The sequence below is a fragment of the Bos javanicus genome, chromosome X, assembly GCF_032452875.1.
Source record: "Bos javanicus breed banteng chromosome X, ARS-OSU_banteng_1.0, whole genome shotgun sequence".
Classification (NCBI taxonomy): Eukaryota; Metazoa; Chordata; class Mammalia; order Artiodactyla; family Bovidae; genus Bos; species Bos javanicus.
Genome location: NC_083897.1, coordinates 108,501,193 through 108,519,279, shown reverse-complemented (window position 1 = coordinate 108,519,279; position 18,087 = coordinate 108,501,193). Strand labels below are relative to the sequence as shown.

General features: G+C 42.5%; 1 protein-coding gene and 1 pseudogene across 1 annotated transcript in view; both read right to left on the bottom strand.

Annotated features, from left to right (window-relative positions):
* The window catches only part of PRRG1 (proline rich and Gla domain 1), a 143,760-nt gene that overhangs the window by 35,357 nt on the left and 90,316 nt on the right, over window positions 1–18,087 (bottom strand). The gene's annotated exons all lie outside the window — the stretch shown is intronic.
* On the bottom strand, window positions 1,251–12,664 carry LOC133242228 (ferritin heavy chain-like; annotated as a pseudogene).

Below are 18,087 nucleotides of genomic sequence, written 5' to 3'. Positions count from 1 at the left end.
ACAAAAAAGATGGAAACAGCATATGAAAACAAATGGGACGCATAAAAAACAGTTCTAAGAGGGAACTGCATAGTGACAAATGCATACATCAATAAAAATAAATGAAACTGACAACCTTTGGCTAGACTAAGAAAAAGAGAAAAGACTCAAAATCAGAAATGAAAGAGAAGACATGACAACTGATACCACAGAAATACAAAGGATGCTGAGATCCTATAAACAACCATACACCAACAAATTGGCACCTAGAAGAAATGGATAAATTCTGAGAAACATGCAACCTACCAAGACTGAATCAGGAAGAAACAGAAAATCTGAAGAGAACAATGCTGAATAAAGAGATTGAATCACGAATGAAAAAGGTCTTCCAAAGAAAAGCCAGGACCAGATGGTTTCCCTGTTTTAAAAAGAAGTAACACCAATCTTTCTCAAAGACTTCCAAAAAACTGCAGAGGAGGGAACACTCCAAAAATCATCTCACAAGGCTAGCATTCCCCTAATACCAAAGCCAGGTAAGGACACTACAGGAAAAGAAATTACAGGTCATTGTCCCTATTCAATGTGGATGCAAATATTCTCAACATAACCTTTGTAAACTGAATTGAGCAGCACATTAAAAAGGTCATATTCTATGATCAAGTGGGATTTATCACTGGGATGGAAGGACAGTTTAACATATGCAAATCAAAAACTGACCCCACTACATTAATAGAATGGAAGATAAAAATCATATGATCACCTGAACAGATGAAGAAATAGGATTAATAAAATACAACATCCTTTCATGATAAAAATTCTTAAAAATTTGGTATAGAGAAGACACTTCAACATAATACAAGCCATATAGAACAAGTCCACAGCTAACATCATCTGCAATGCTAAAAATTTGAAAGCTTTTCTTCTAAGATCAAGAACAAGTCAAGAAACCCACTCTCATCACTCCTATTCAACATAGTACTGGAAGGACCAGCTGTAGCAGCCAGGCAAAAAAAAAAAAAAAAGAAAGAAAAGGCATCCATATTGGAAAGGAAGAAGTGAACATGTCTTTGCAGATCGTATGATTTTATATACAGGAAGTCCTAAAAGAATTCCCCCAAACCCTGCTATAACTAATCAAGGAATGCAGAAAAGTTGCAGGATACAAAAATAACATCAACAGTTGCATTTTTCTATACACAAGACCTCTAAAAAATAAAATCTTATTCACACTAAAATAAAAAAGCAATAACATTCTTAAAAGTAAACTGAATCAAGTAGGTAAAAGATACGTATGCTGAAAATTTTAAGATCTTGATAAAAAATGGAAGACACAATAAAATGAATAAAATACTGTGTTCACTAAGTAAAAGAATTGATACGGTTAAAAGGTCCAGACTAGCCAAAGCCATCTGTACATGCAGTGTCAAAATTTCAATCACATTTTTTACAGAAATAGGAAAACAACCCTATAATTTCTAAAAACGCACAAGACACCCCAAAGGGTGTGATTTGAACCATAATACAGAAGCTTTAGTACTCAAAGCAGTATGGTACTGGCATAAAACACACACGCATAGTCCAGTGGAACATAAGAGCTCAGACATAAAGCCATGCATGTAGGGCCAACTAATATTCGATAAGGGAGCCAAGAATATTCAGTTAGGAAAGGATAGTCTCTTTGTTAAATGGTGTTGGGAAAATAGATAACCACATGCAGAAGAATGAAACTGGACCCTTGTACACCTCAAAAATTAACTTGAAAAGGATTAAAGACTTAAACATGAGACCTGAAGCCATTAAGCTCCTGGAAGAAGATAACATAGGAAAAACTTCTTAGACTTTTGTCCTGGCAACAGTTTTGTGGATATGACACTAAAAAGTGAAACTGAAAGTCACTCAGTTGTGTCCAATTCTTTGCGACCCCATGGACTATACAGTCCGTGGAATTCTCCAGGCCAGAATACTGGAGTGGGTAGCCATTCTCTTCTCCAGAGGATCTTCCCAACCCAGGGATTGAACCCAGGTCTCCCGCACTGCAGGTGGATTCTTTACTAGCTAAGCCACCAGGGAAGCCCATGACACTAAAAGTACAAGCAAAAAAAAAAAATAAAAATAAGCAAAAATAAGTAAGTAGGACTACATCAAACTAAAAAAAGTTCTGTATGGCAAAAGAGACCATCAGTAAAGCAAACAGATAAATCTTATATCTGATAAGGGGTTAATATACTAAATATATAAAGAACTCACACAACTCAATATTTTAAAAAAATAAAACCTAATTAAAAAGTGGTCAGAGGACCTGAGTAGACATTGTTCCAAAGACATAAAAATGGCTAATAGGTACACAAAAAGGTGTTCAACATCACAATTATCTGGGAAATACAAATCAAAACCACAATGAGATATCACCTCACATCTATTAGAATGGCTATCATTAAAAAGAAAAGAGGTAAGTGTTGGAGAGGATGTGAAAAAAATGGATCCCTTGTGTACTGTTCTGGGAATGCAAATTGATACAGCCAGTATGAAATCAGTGTAGTATAAATGCTCCTCAAAAAGGATAATCCTAACATATTATTCTGCAATTCCTTCTCTGGGCATTTATCTAAAATAAATGAAAACAGGATATCAACGAGATATCTGCATCTCCATATTCAGTGCAACATTATTCACAAGAGCCTACATATGGAAATAATGTGTCTATCAATAGATGAATGGATAAAGATGATGTGATATATGTGTCTTTATGTAAGTGTGTGCATATATATATCTCCATATATATATACACACACACAAACACACACAACAGAATATTATTCAGTCACGAGAAAGATGGAAATCCTTATGTTTTTAACAACTAGAATGAACCTTGAGGGTGTTATTCTAAGTAAAGTAAGCTGGGCAAATATTGTATTCTATCACTTACATGTGGAATCTAAAAAAGCAAAACTCAGAGAGTAAAATGGTGGTTACTAGAGGCTAGGGGTGGGGGAAAGGGGGGAGACATTAACCAAAAGGTACAAACTTTGGGGAATCTAATGTGCAGCATGGTCATTATAATTAATAATATTATATACTTGAATGTTGCTAAGATTGTAATTCTTAAATATTCTGACTACCAAATGGTAAATATGTGAGGTGACAGTTTTTAGCTAAGGCTTTGGTGGTAATCATCTCACAATACATGTATATAAATCAACACACTATACATCTTAATATTATATAGTCTTATAGCTCAAAAACTGACACCAAAACAAATAAACAGTGACAAAGTAAGTTTCATTCCAGGAATAATTCCACATAGGGAGATCTATTAATCTAATTTAGAGTACTAGTATATTAAAGGTGAAAACTATATGATAATAGCATTTGGATGTAGTTAGTATTTAAAAAATGCTTCTTGATTATTGTCTCCTTTTATGCAACCTTCTATTTTCACCTTCTGAAATTTCTATTGGTGGCTATCAGTTATTGGACAAGGTCCTTATGACTCATTTCTCTAAAGGAAATTCAATCTACTATACATTCATTATCAAAAATTTGATGTTCAGCTACTATGTTAAATTTTCAAACTTTGTAATAAGTAGGGCTTTCTTTACCAAATTATTAGAAGTTCTACAAAGGAAAAAAAAATAAAGGCAGAAGTTTTATAACAGCAGCAGCATATATGCCTGGCACTGCTAACTATAGAAAGTCATACCTGTGTCTATGGAGCCATCAGCCTAAGGCACAGTTCCCATAATCACTGACAAGGTGAACCTGCCAAACAGGGATGCCACAATGCCAGTTTCCAGGGCCCCAAATTGTTACTGAGAAACAATAAACATGGACACTTACATAATAAGCTAAAATACTTCAGATAAAGTGGAAGACTTCATTTATTTGTAGCTGTTAAGTCTCTCAATAGTGTCCGATTCATTGTGACCCCATGGACTGCAGCATGCCAGGCTTCCCTGTCCTTCACCATCTCCTGCTCAAACTCATGTCCATCAAGTTGGTGATGCCATCCAACCATCTCATCCTCTATCATCCCCTTCTCCTCTGCCCTCAGTCTTTCCCAGCATCAGGGTCTCTTCCAATGAGTTGGCCCTTTGCATCAAGTGGCCAAAGTATTGGAGCTTCAGTCCTTCAGCATCAGTCCTTCCAATGAATATTCATGGTTAATTTCCTTTAGGATTGACTGGTTTGATCTTGCTGTCCAAGGGACTCTCAAGAGTCTTCTCCAACACCACAGTTCAAAAGCATCAGTTCTTCAGCACCCAGCCTTCTTTATGGTCCAAGTCTCACATCCATTTAGTTAATGCCTGCCCAATCCCATTTTTGGGGCTTCCCTCATAGCTCAGTTGGTAAATCATCTGCCTGCAATGCAGGAGACCCAGGTTCAATTCCTGGGTCAGGAAGATCCCCTGGAGAACAAAATGGCAACCCACTCTAGTATTCTTGCCTGGAGAATCCCATGGACAGCAGAGCCTGGCAGGCTATAGTCTACAGGATCGCACAAGTTGGACACAACTTAGCAACTAAACCACCACCACCACCAATCCCATTTTTCACTTCTTTCTGGGATGCAACCACTATTATGAATCATAGAACATATTTTTATCCATATTTTTTTTACCATATACGTGTACCCACAGACATCAGTGTCCCAAACCACTCATCTCACCCACCCCATATAACCACAGTTTATAAGGGCAAAGTGGAGATTTTCTAAGGACAACATGCATGTTTTGCATAGGGGATCAGAGGAAGTCACCCTCACATCTTATGCGGAAGACAGGTGAAACCTCAGTTTCCCTTATCACTGCAGCAAAGGATGAGCTTGTCAAAGAAGGACTCTGCCATGCTGGCTTCCAGGGCCCCCAACTTGCTACCCAGAATTAACCACTAACATTTCATATAAAGTGAAAAACCCCTTCATTTCAATAACCCCATCCCCTTCACTCTTTCCCCAGATCAACCCCAATCACGATTTTCAGGCCATGATTTTATACTTTAACTCTGCACAGGCACCCACACTCACCAAGGCCCCAGACCACCCCCCATCCAACATTGTTTTACTAGGGAAGGAATGATTTTGTGTTTTCCATGGAACACCTTCCCTCTCCATCGGTGGAGATCCTGAGCTGCACATGGATGGGGCCTGGGTAGCTGGAGAGATTCCAGGATACCAGTTTTAAAGTTTAAAAGGTGAGAGATTTGCACACACAAATCAGAGACCTTTATTTATGTATCAACTAATAACTTTATTTGAAGAACCAATAACTTTATGTGAAGAACTGGTAAAACTGGAAGAAAAAAATTTAAGTGAACTTTTTCTGCAAGGGCAATACTGCGGTCTGCATGGCAGGCAGGGTGACCTTGGGCAGTCACCCGGAACTCAGGAGAAAGTCCAGTCCAGGCTCAGTCCTCCTTGTGGCCGTCACCCAGGGTGAGCTTGTCAAAGACGTACTCTGCCAGGCCACCTTCCGGGGATCCCATGTTGCTCAGGATGCTGACATGGTCCCTCAGCTCCTTGATGAACTCAACCTGCTGGTCCAGGTGGTGCATCTCCAGGAAGTGGCACAGGCTGGCGTCACTACTGTCGGTGGCCAGCTGGTGCAGGTCAAGTAGGCTCTGGTTGATGCTCTTCTCCAGGTTCAGGGTGTCTTGCATGGCCTGGAGACCACTCTCCCACTGTTGGGTCTCAGGCTTTCTGATGTCAAGGAAGCAGACACGGCCCCCACACGGGTTCTGCAGGAACATCAGGCTCTCGGCTGTCTTGCTGTGCTCGTGGGAGCGGAGCAAACACAGAAGTGCTTCAAGGCCACGTCTTCATGGTTGAGAAAAAAGGCCATGGCCAGGCACTCGTAGGAGGTGTGGAACTCCAGGGCTGTTGACCGCGGCCTAACACTCTGGGCAGTAGTTCTGGCGTGCCTGCGAGGGTGGTGCAGGCAGCGTAGCAGGTGACACAGGTGTGGTGGGTGTGAAGGTGAAGCCACGGGGCAGGTACCACCAGCCTCGGAGAGTTCCCAGAGTGAACAATTAGGGTTGCCAGGGGAATGCGGCTCAGATCTGCAAGGGACCAAAAGTCAAGTCCCTAACCGGCTTGGGAGGGGCGAGAGAAGGTTCCTATTTCATTCGGGGTGGCAGGGGCGCGCGAGGGGGCGGGGCGCGCGAGGGGCGGGGCGCGCGAGGGGGCGGGGCGCGCGAGGGGGCGGGGCGCGCGAGGGGGCGGGGCGCGCGGGGGCGGGGCGCGCGGGGGCGGGGCGCGCGGGGGCGGGGCGCGCGGGGGGCGGGGCGCGCGGGGGCGGGGCGCGCAAGGGGGCGGGGCGCGCAGGGGGCGGGGCGCGCAAGGGGGCGGGGCGCGCAGGGGGCGGGGCGCGCAAGGGGCGGGGCGCGCAAGGGGGCGGGGCGCGCGGGGCGGGGCGCGCAAGGGGGCGGGGCGCGCAGGGGGCGGGGCGCGCGGGGGGCGGGGCGCGCAAGGGGGCGGGGCGCGCAGGGGCGGGGCGCGCAGGGGGGCGGGGCGCGCAGGGGGCGGGGCGCGCAAGGGGGCGGGGCGCGCAAGGGGGCGGGGCGCGCAGGGGGCGGGGCGCGCAGGGGCGGGGCGCGCAAGGGGGCGGGGCGCGCAAGGGGGCGGGGCGCGCAAGGGGGCGGGGCGCGCAAGGGGGCGGGGCGCGCAAGGGGGCGGGGCGCGCAAGGGGGCGGGGCGCGCAAGGGGGCGGGGCGCGCAAGGGGGCGGGGCGCGCAAGGGGGCGGGGCACAAGCATCCTTTGTGACCCCATGAATTGCAGCTCGCCAGGCCTCCCTGTCCATCACCATCTCCTGGTGTTCAGTCAGACTCATGTCCATCGAGTCAGTGATGCCATCCAGCCATCTCATCCTGTTGTCTCCTTTTCCTCCTGCCCCCAGTCCCTCCCAGCATCAGAGTCTTTTCCAATGAGTCAACTCTTCGCATGATGTGGCCAAAGTACTGGAGTTTCAGTTTTAGCATCATTCCTTCCAAAGAACACCCAGGGTTGATCTCCTTTAGAATGGACTGGTTGGATCTCCTTGCTTTACTTTTTAAGGACGTTCTCTTGTTCTTTAATTCCTCTCTTTTATAGCACCGTGTTCTCCTTTTATAATATCACTGTCTTCATTAAAATTCTGAGAATATGAATTTGGTTTTATTGTTTCCTGTATTATATTCATCTTTTCTCCAGAAATATTTATATTTGTTCATCATGAACATCTCTTTTTATTTTCCTCAAATATCTGGCAAGCTTTTGTCCATTTAAACATAGGCATAAAGGACTCATTTGATTAGCCTTGGTAATTGGCATGGATCTGCTCTAGAGTTTTGACATCCATGTATGGAAGGGCAGACTATGTCTATTATTCAGTGACCACTTTTGTGGGTGCATGGCGTGGAGCTTGCAAGTAGGCTAGAGATCCTCACTGTTGCTGAAATAAAGATGTTATTTCTGACATAGCCAGGCAAATGTTTTTCCCTTGGAGGTAGCTGTGACCTGATGTTTCCCTTCTGTGCAGGTCTGCAGTTTGGGGAGATGAAGGGTGCTCAAATGGCACAGGTCCTTATGTCCAGTATAAGTAGAGGTGGGAATGGTTCAGGGCAGGGCAGGGCAACACGTGTGCTGTTCTCAGAATAGCCGTGTCATCTCACAGCTGACCTAGGACTTTGTACAGTGCTTCAGTTTTGGTGACTGTTCTTGAAGTGTGTCTGAACATCCTCAGTTTTCTACTGCAGATGTTTCAAATTCTCTTAATTAACTTGTTTGACTGCATCTGCATTTCCTATCTTCCAAGAATTCCTCATATTTATGATGTGCTAATAATACCCTTTAGTGTGGTATGTGTGTGTGTAGATGTCTGTGTGTGTTTAACCACTGCCATGATTCAATTATAATTTTTAAAAATTTCTATATATATATTAATGACTGATTCACATTGATGTATGGCAGAGACCACCACAACACTGTAAAGCAATTATCCTCCAAGAAAAAAAATCTCTAAAAATGTACATAATTTTCTTAATAGGTAATATAGTCATATGGTTCAAAGCCACACTGGTCTTCTCTCTCCAAGCAAGCATTATGGCATTACTTCTTATAAATCAGGAGGAAAAAGAAGGAAAAGAGGAAGAAATAATATTCATGAGACTGAAGAGAATAAACCAAAATATATTCTTTAGAAGCACATTACCAAGATAGATCATATTCTAGGCTATAACCATGTCTCAATAAATTTCAAAAGACTCAAATCACACATCATTAGAAAAGAAAAAACATCTAAATCAAAAAAATCTACCCTCCTTTAAGGAATAAGAAAATGAAAAGCAATGAATACACAAGTCAAGCTGAAGTCAGAAAATGATAAAGAAAGGAAAATTCAGTGAATGAGAAAACAAAAAAATAGAACAAACAAAACTAAATATAGATTCTTTAGGATTAAAAAAAAAGATAAATTTCTCAACAGACTGATCAGGAAAAAAAGAGAGAAGGCAAGTTACCAACATTAAGAATGAGAGAGAACACATTACTAAAGATTATGAAAAGGAACAATATTGCTGTGATCAGTCATGGTGATGACTAGATTAGAACTAGATCATGCTTAGACTATTAATAATTGTGAACTATGGTGTTGGAGAAGACTCTTGGACTTCTTGCAGAGTCTCTTGGACTGCAAGGAGATCAAACCAGCCAAACAATCCTAAAGGAAATCAATCCTGAATATTCATTGGAAGAACTGATACTGAAGCTCCAATACTTTGGCCACCTGATGTGAAGAGCTGACTCATTAGAAAAGACCCTGATGCTCGGAAAGATTGAAGGCAGGAGGAGAAGGGGATGACAGAGGATGAGATGGTCGGATGGCATCACCGACTCAGTGAAGGGCAGGGAGGCCTGGTATGCTGCAGTCCATGGGGTCACAAAGAGTCGGACATGACTTGTGATTCACCAGTGGCTCAGATGGTAAAGAATCTGCCTGCAATGCGGGAGACCTGGGCTCAATTCCTGGGTCGAGAATACCCCCTGGAAAAGAAAATGGCAACCCACTCCAGTATTCTTGCCTGGAGAATCCCATGGAGAGAGGAGCCTGGTGGGCTATAGTCGGTGGGGTTGCGAAGGGGACACAACTGAGCAACTAACACTTTGACTTTCACTTCACTTCATCTGCCACACAAGCAGCAACTCAGAATACATTAAGTCAGGCAATTAGTTTCTTTTCTCAGCAAGAAGGTTAGTGGTAGGGCAATTCATGACTAAACTGCAGTGAGCACAGGATTTCTAGTGTAACGGAAATGCGTAATACAAAAGGTGGTAGAGTAGTTAAGGCAAATAGAATGGCATACACTGGAACAAAGGATCTTTTTATGGTAAACTGAAGAATATAATTCCTAGTAAATAAGTCTGTCTAAAGTTTACCCTGTTTTTATTTTTTTCAGGTATAGCTGATTTACTGTTGTGTTAGTTTCTGGATTTTAATACTTTAAAATACAAAACAGGAAAATGGAATAGTTTTGATGAAAAAACATAAATTCTAGGTTTCTGGGGAATTAATTATTCTTACTACTTTATCTCATTTAAGTTATTAATATGTACCTGGATCTTTATAATATAATCTGTCTTTCAAAGTAATAAAAGTTAATCTCTGTATTACTGTAAAGTTTCATTAACTCTAAACAGCTTTATCATCTCTTCTACCACTTCAGACGTTACTCTAGAATTATAATGAAACCCCACTAGTTTATTTAGTTAAAGACAGCTCTCTTGAAAATGATCTTACCATCAAACCAAACAAGTTCAAAACTGTCTAAGAGTTCAGGTTGCCACTTTTCAGGTAACAATAGGAAGTTTCAGCCTACCTCTATATTCCTTCCCAACTGGCCCTTTTATATTACAAGCCTTATTAAGTTTTCTTTTTCTTTTCTTCCTGTCTTGTGCTCCAAGTCTATCAGCTACACGGTATGATGTTCAGGAGTACTTGATTAGGAATCAAAAGCCACAAATTCCAACTCCAGTCAGAAATCAGGTACATCACTGGTCTTTTTGGCACTCACAATATGGGTTTAAAAATGCAAAGGATGTCACCTGCTTTGCCTGTTCTAAAGCATTTTAAAACAGTAAAAATAAAAATGCAGCCAAGAGTACGAACCAGCCACCAATTTTTCCATTACAACCGTATCTGGGCTTGAATAAGGATATGGTGATGTGCCTTTACTAATGGCCTAATAAGAACTGGCATAAAAAGCCTAGAGGTAAACTGTTCCACTGTGAAACCCCAGCCTCACCATCACCCACCACATTAGGAGGGAACTGTGTTCAATACAGAGGGAAGGGAGGGCAGGGAGACCTGGGTTCTCCCCTCGGATTCCCCAATCAGTATCTTGCTAGGGAGAAATGAGCAAATCAACAACTTCTCTTATTATTGCCTTATTTGTGAAATGAACAGCTTGACCTATTTGGTTTTCCCAAACCCTATCAGTTATAAAAATGACTGGAGCCTATATGGAAAGAAAAATCAGGCTTTAGTCTATTCATGATAAGCAGTGACTGGTATCAAATATTAGCTTTGGAAATGGGGTAATATTTTAACATTCAAATAATAATGCCACATTAAGTTATGGCATTAGTACAACTCTCTGAAGGTTACAATTCAAGAAAAAGCAGAGCCCTCTTTGCTCTGCTGGTTGCTGTGTGTGCAGTAGGGGAAAAGATGCCCTGTTTCAGTTTGATGGTACCTAAGTCCTAGGTCTGAAATTACTAGACTATTGCAGAGTTCTAATTTCTTTTGCTACTGATTTTATTGTACCTTGGAAGTAGCTAAACTGAGTCTTATTTCTACAGTTGTTGACATTCCAACCATGAGAACCATGGTCAGAAGTCTTGCCCTGGGGCAGTTGTGCCCTAACACTAGGGAAACTGTGCCCTAACACTGGGGGAAAGAACCAGTTACAACCCCCAATATATTAAATCAGCAGCTGGGCTTCTAATTAATATGGCTCAGTGGATAAGAATCCATCTGCCAATGCAGGAGACACAGGTTCATTCCCTTATCTGGGAAGGTCCCAGATGCCGTGGAGCAACTGAGCCCATGTGCCACAACTACCAAGCCTGCGTTCTAGAGCCAGGGAGCTACAACTACTGAGCCAACACACTGCAACTGCTGAAGCCTGTGCTCCGCAAGAGAAACCGCTGCAACGGGAGCCCGTGCACCGCAACCAGACAGCAGCCCCCGCTCGCCGCTCACCACAACCGGAGAAAAGCCTGCACAGCAATGGAGACCAGCACAGCCACAAACAAATACAATTATTAAAAAAAAAAAGAAGTGTGAGTTGTTCTAAAGTGCACATTTATCTCTAAAAAAAAAAGAGAGAGAGAGAGAAGTGATTGTAAGATATCCTAGAATATTAAAAAAAAAAAAGAAAGAAAGAAAGAAACAGCAGCCACCTACTTGATGTACAGTAGTGGCCTCACCCAGATGGGCTCTGAGGAGTGGTGACTGGTTGCTGCATTTTATTAAATATACTATGAATTGAAAAGCACACTTTTTTTCTGGGTGGGTTAAAAAAAGGAAAAATATCATGTTTTCAACCATATGTCATCGATTGGAAGCTGCACCTCAATTTCATAGAACTTAAAATGTGAATAAATGATTAGAGAATTGATGAAATATATTGGGTTTTGTAGAGAATTGACGTAATATATATTGGATTTTGTCATCCACTTGCCTTAGTATATTTATTAAAGTAGCTAGTTTTTTAAACTATTCATAATTGCTTATTACTTTTTGGAAATTGATTTGTGACCCTAATGGTCTCTGCTGCTAAGTCACTTCAGTCGTGTCCGACTCTGTGCGACCCCGTAGACGGCAGCCCACCAGGCTCCCCCATCCCTGGGATTCTCCAGGCAAGAACACTGGAGTGGGTTGCCATTTCCTTCTCCAATGCGTGGAAGTGAAAAGTGAAAGTGAAGTCATTCAGTCCTGTCCGACTCTAGCGACCCCATGGACTGCAGCCTACCAGGCTCCTCCATCCACGGGATTTTCCAGGCAAAAGTAGTGGAATGGGGTGCCATTGCCTTCTCCGATAATGGTCTCTAGTATTATATATAAGGATAGAAAACCTTATTTAAAAAAAAAAATACTAGCATTTTCTATTGGATACTGTATCATTTTTCAACACATCAGCCTCATCCTAGAATGGGTGGTTTCTAACCTTTTTCTTCTTTCTTTTACATCTTTGAAGAGAGAGGTTTAATGTATTCAGTTAAGGAATAATTCCTTGGGTAATAGGTAACCCCTGTTCTCTGAATTCATAGCTAACCTCCTCCTAGCATGCCATGGGAGACATGTGACACCATCTTTCAGATGAAATAATAGGTGCATTAAATATTTAGCAAGGAAAGTTGCTGATTTAGGGTTCTACTCAAATCCCACTTTGAATGTGAAGGTTTCATTCTCATCAGTTCCACTGACTGAATGCCACTCACTACTGGATAACGTAAGCCACTTCTAACAGTGACAGCACTGCCGAGCTAGCAATCCAGCACTCTGGAGCAGCAGCACTGCACAGGCCAGGTCGGTCTGTCACACTTTCATAGATTCAAAGGTACTGCTGAGAACCCAAGACCCCGAACTACTGAGATGAGCTTTGAGGAAGCCCAATGTAGGGTACCTGCATGAGGAGCTCATGAACAGTCATTCCCCGAGCGGACGTCCGCTTCAGCAGTGGAATGGCCAGGGTGCCTCACTCCTGCCCACTGTGTCCACAGGAATATGAGGAAAAGCAAGGTGGGGAATATGCTCAGCAACAGAGCCGACCCCTTCAAAGGGTTAAAATGAGGCTGTAAGAACTTCCCGTAAGTTAGGTGGCTGCTGTGGAAAGCTCGAGCTATGTTGCTTCTACTCTGCCCCGCAGTGCTGTGTGCCAGGCAGAGGGCATCAACAATGAGGAAGTGACGTGTGCACAGTAGGACAGGAGTCAGCTGGGGGATGGGGCAAAAGAGGCCACCACGCAGTCCTAACTCCTGTTCCCTGAACTGCGTCATGGGAAGGCTTCTTCTCGGACCCTTTTCAGAACACTGTGCACCTGCCAGCCAACTTATAATTAGGCCCACCTGAGAATTGGTGACATCCAAGAAGGGGAACAGTGATGGCAATACTAGTGACATTAGAGACATCTGTCCCCTTCTTCTCCCCACCCCCACCCTGGTCCTCAAAATACCAGGGGAGAGACAAATGGGGAAGGTAAGTGCTGAAGAGCAGATCATGACCTTCTCCTTACTGCAAGATCTTCTGGTCAAGATGTGGCAGAAGCTGAAGTAGGAGAGGAGGAAAAGGTGAGCATAAAGCAAATCCAGCACTACAGTTTTAAGTGGAAGAGAGTAGATAGGAATTTTTATGGCCCAAAGTGCCTAGAAAGGTAAGAGATCTGCCTGTCTTCAAGAAACAAGAGTTTATAGACTGTCAAACTAGAGGGATTAGGCAAAGCAGGGTCTTTTCAAATACCTGACTCACCACTTTCATGACCTTAAACTCTGATGCAATATTGCCAAGGGACCCTTGGGTTTCCACCAGCTCCATTAGGAGAACTCCTTCTGGCAAAATGAGGAGCACTAATGAGTTCTGAAATTCTACCTATGTCTTGGGGGGTAATCATGGGTAATAGCAGCATGAAAGTGTTGTGAACGTGTTAGCCACTCAGTCATGTTTGACTCTTTGCAACCCCATGAACTGTAGCCTGCCGGTTCCTCTGTCCATGGGATTCTCAAGGCAAGAATACTGGAGTTGGTAGCCATTCCCTTCTCCAGAGGATCTTGCTAACCCAGAGATCAAACCTGGGTCTCCCACATGGCAGGCAGATTCTTTACTGTCTGAGCCACCAGGGAAGCCCTGAATAGCAGCATATTTGGAGGCTAAACAGGACATCATTAACTAGACATTGCACCCTAAGATATGCAATTATATTAAATCTATGGTGCAGAAGATTATACAAATGACCAAAAAAAAAAAAAAAGTGGACCCATCAATCCCACCAGTCACCAGTTCTCTGAGGGCTGGCCTGAAAAAAGGGTAACTGGTATTGAAACTTGCCGAGGTTAAAAGACTGCTGGTATGGCAGTAGAGACCCACACTAGAACAACTCCACTGCTTTAGTAACATGCAGGCTGAAACCATCCAAATAAAGTTACTACCATACCTTGAAAAGAATAACTGAGACTACATAGCATTTACAATCTACAAAAGGGCCCAATTGCCAGAGAATAAAGTTCACCACTAATTGAGAAACATCAACAGTATAATCAATAAAACTAAATGATCATATACGATCATGGACAAAGTGCTGTCAGACGTTCCTGATCTTTCTGGGAGCTCAGAATACCAATGATACATGATAACAGACTTTAGCCCTGGGTAACTTATTCTCAAGAGATCCCAAAAGATGTAGTGATGAAGCCCATGGGAACCCCAGGAAACTACCACCTGTAGCTGAGAGGCAACTTCACATTTCACTCCTCCAAGAGGGTCTAGGATGGGTCTATGGAAAGTGTGGAAAGTTCTGGATGGATATGCACAGAGGATGGCTGTGAGAGAGCCACGGTGAGGCTCCCTGTATGCCCCCGTATGTCTATGCCCAGACTTAACTCCCTCCCTCCCTTTTTTTTCTGAATTCTCTCAACCTTCAAAGGGCAAAGTTATGAATCAGTGGCTCAAATGCCATCAGTGGATCATGAGAGGCTAAATGAAATCAGAGTTCCCCTAACAGTGTCAAAGAATCCCAGTTTTTCCCTGCAAGTGTGATGAGTCATTTCCAGGGAACTAGTGACCAACTCTTAAATACCTCTGATCTTTTCTTATGAATCACCATCTCCACCCACGAATATCCACATGCTGTCTCCTGCTGTGGGCTCTGACTTTAGAGATCCCCAGAGTAGCTACTGTGGCATATTCTAGTATGAAGTGGCACTTTCTTCAATTTCTCTGTTAATAATTTCCACATAAGGCAAATTTAAGGCAACACTTTGGAATGAAAAGTGTCATCCAAAAAGGAATAGCTCAACTTAGACTAAAATCCTTGGATTTGGTTTCTAAACTAAGCACTTTTATTTAGTTAAACCATCTGGTTGACAGTCTAACAAAATGTTATCAGCTGATCACCTGCATTAGAATCCTCTGCTCATTAAAGCAGGTTCCCTGGCCGCATGGAGACCTGTGGACCCTGGACCATACATTTGTAAAATGATTTTTTTTTTTTAAATTTTGCTTGCTTGGGGCTGGTGCACTGGGACGACCCAGAGGGATGGTATGGGGAGGGAGGAGGGAGGAGGGTTCAGGATGGGCAACATATGTATACCTGTGGCGGATTTATTTTGATATATGGCAAAACCAATACAATATTGTAAAGTTAAAAAATAAAATAAAATTTTAAAAAAAATTTGGAGTAATTTTAGATTTACAGCCAACTTGGAAAGATAGTACAGAGCATTTCTCTGTGTCCCTCACCCAGTATTCCCTCACATTAGCCTCTTACATTAGGATGGTACATTTGTTACAATGAACAAATATTGATCCATGACTATTAACAGTGGATTTGGACTTCACTGGTTTTCCTACTAATGACCTTTTGGTTCCAGAATTCAATCCACATTGCACTTAATCATTACATGTCTTTAGTCTCATCAGAATACCAGTTTTCCAGTCTTTTCCTCTTTGTCACGACCTTGACAGTTTTGAGGGGTCAGGTGTTTTGTACAATGTATCTCAATTTGCATGTCTTTGGCAGTTTTCTCATGACTCCACTGGGGTTATGGGTTTGAGGGGGAAGATACCACAGAGGTGAAGTCCATTCTCATAACATGACCTGTTACTGATGATGCTAACCTTGATCACCCAGTCAAGGTGGTGGTTTGCCAGGTTTCTCCACTGTAAGGTATTTCCCCCACTTTCCATACTCTAGTTTTTGGAAGCAGATCATCAAGTCCAAGCAACCCTCAAGAGAGGCAGGGAATTAGGCTCTACCTCCTGGAGAGGGGAGTATTTACATAAGTAGATTAGAATTCTTGTGTAATAAAGATTTGTCCCTTCTTACCTATTTATTTATTCATTTATTTGTATCATTATGGACTCGTGTGTTTATTACATGCTTTACATTATAATCCAAAACTACATCACATATATTGTTATTCACATTGTTCTGGCTTTGGCCACTGAGAGCTCCTTCAGGTTGGCTCCTATGTCCCTTGGACATGCTCTCTTTACTTTGAGTACTTCCTTACTTGCTGCTGGGCTTCCCAAGTGGCTCAGTGGTAAAGAATCTGCCTGCCAATGCAGGAAACGCAAGAGATGCAGGTTCAACTCCTGGGCTGGGAAGATCCCCTGGAGTAGGAAATGGCAACCCACTTTAGTATTCTTGTCTGGAGAATTCCATGGACAGAGGAGCCTGGCAGGAGCTCTGAAAAAGCTCTAGCCCATGGGGTCAAAAAAAAAAAGTCAGACACACAAATGACATGGCAGTACAACAGATTTCACTTCATCTTCCATTCTCTTGCTACAGCCCTAGAATTTGCCATAGCCCCAGGGAATCCTGATTTCTCTTGCTATGGAATTGTATGAGCGACCTAGATCTGGGCACTGAGGGGGACTGTGCAGTTTTGAGAAGCAACCAAGCAGATTCTTAGGCATGCTCAAGTTTGAGGGCAGCCATTTTAGAAAGTCAAGCACAAATAAACTAGATATAATTTGTCAAGAAAAGCTCTGAAATAGCTCATTTAAAGAATTACTACTATTTTCTTCATGTTAGTTCAAGATCAGAAGTTCAAAAATACAAACACCCTGGGGGACCCATAGAGAGGAAAAGAGAGAAGACAATAGTACAGATCAAATACAGATTCTGAAATACAGAGGTTATAATTCAACACCTAAAAACTAGAATAAAATAGATTTACGGAAGGCTTTCCCTGTGCCAGGCACTGTGCCAAGCTAAGTGCATGGTCCCAAACCTAACACTAAAGGTGTAATTTCTCCTTTTGTAAACGTTCCGAAATTGAGGCTTAGAAAGGTGAAATGTTTGCAGAAACAAAACAGTCAGTAGGTGGCAGAGCTGAGACACCAAATCAGGTCCAGGTGCTTGCCCACAAAGAGGATTTCACTTGGCATTCTGTTAACTAGTGCAGAGGTGAGCTTTTCTGCAAAATTCAGACTTAAATTGAAGAAAGTAGGCAAAAACATTAGACCATTCAGGTATGACCTAAATCAAATCCCTTATGATTATACAGTGGAAGTGACAAATAGATTCAAGGGATTAAATCTGATAGACAGAGTGCCTGAAGAACTGCTTCAGGAGGTTTGTGACGTTGTACAGGAGGCAGTGATCAGGACCATTCCCAAGAAAAAGAAATGCAAAAAGGCAAAATGGTTGTCTGACAAGCCCTTACAAATAGCTGAGAAAAGAAGAGAAGCTAAAGGCAAAGGAGAAAAATAAAGATATATCCATCTGAATGCAGAGTTCCAAAGAATAGAAAAGAGAGATAAGAAAGCCTTCCTCAGTGATCAATGCAAAGAAATAGAGGAAAACAATAGAATGGGAAAGACTAGAGATCTAAGAAAATTAAAGGTACCAATGGTACATTTCATGCATAGATGGGCACAATAAAGGACCTAACAGAAGCTGAAGATATTAAGAAGAGGTGGCAAGAATACACAGAAGAACTATACAAAAAACATCTTAATGACTCAGATAACCACAGTGGTGTAATCACTCACCTAGAGCCAGACATCCTGGAATGCAAAGTCAAGTGGGCCTGAGGGAAACATCATTATGAACAAAGCCAGTGGAGGTGATAGAATTCCAGCTGAGCTATTTCAAATCCTAAAAGGATGCTGTGAAAGTCCTGCACTCAGTATGCCACCAAATTTGGAAAATTCAACAGTGCCCACAGGACTGGAAAAGGTCAGTTTTCACTCCAATTCCAAAGAAAGGTAATTCCAAAGAATATTCAAACTACCACACAATTGCACTCATCTCACATGCTAGCAAAGCAATGCTCAAAATTCTCCAAGCTAGGATTCAACAGTACATGAACTGAAAACTTCCAGATGTTCAAGCTAGATTTAGAAAAGACAGAG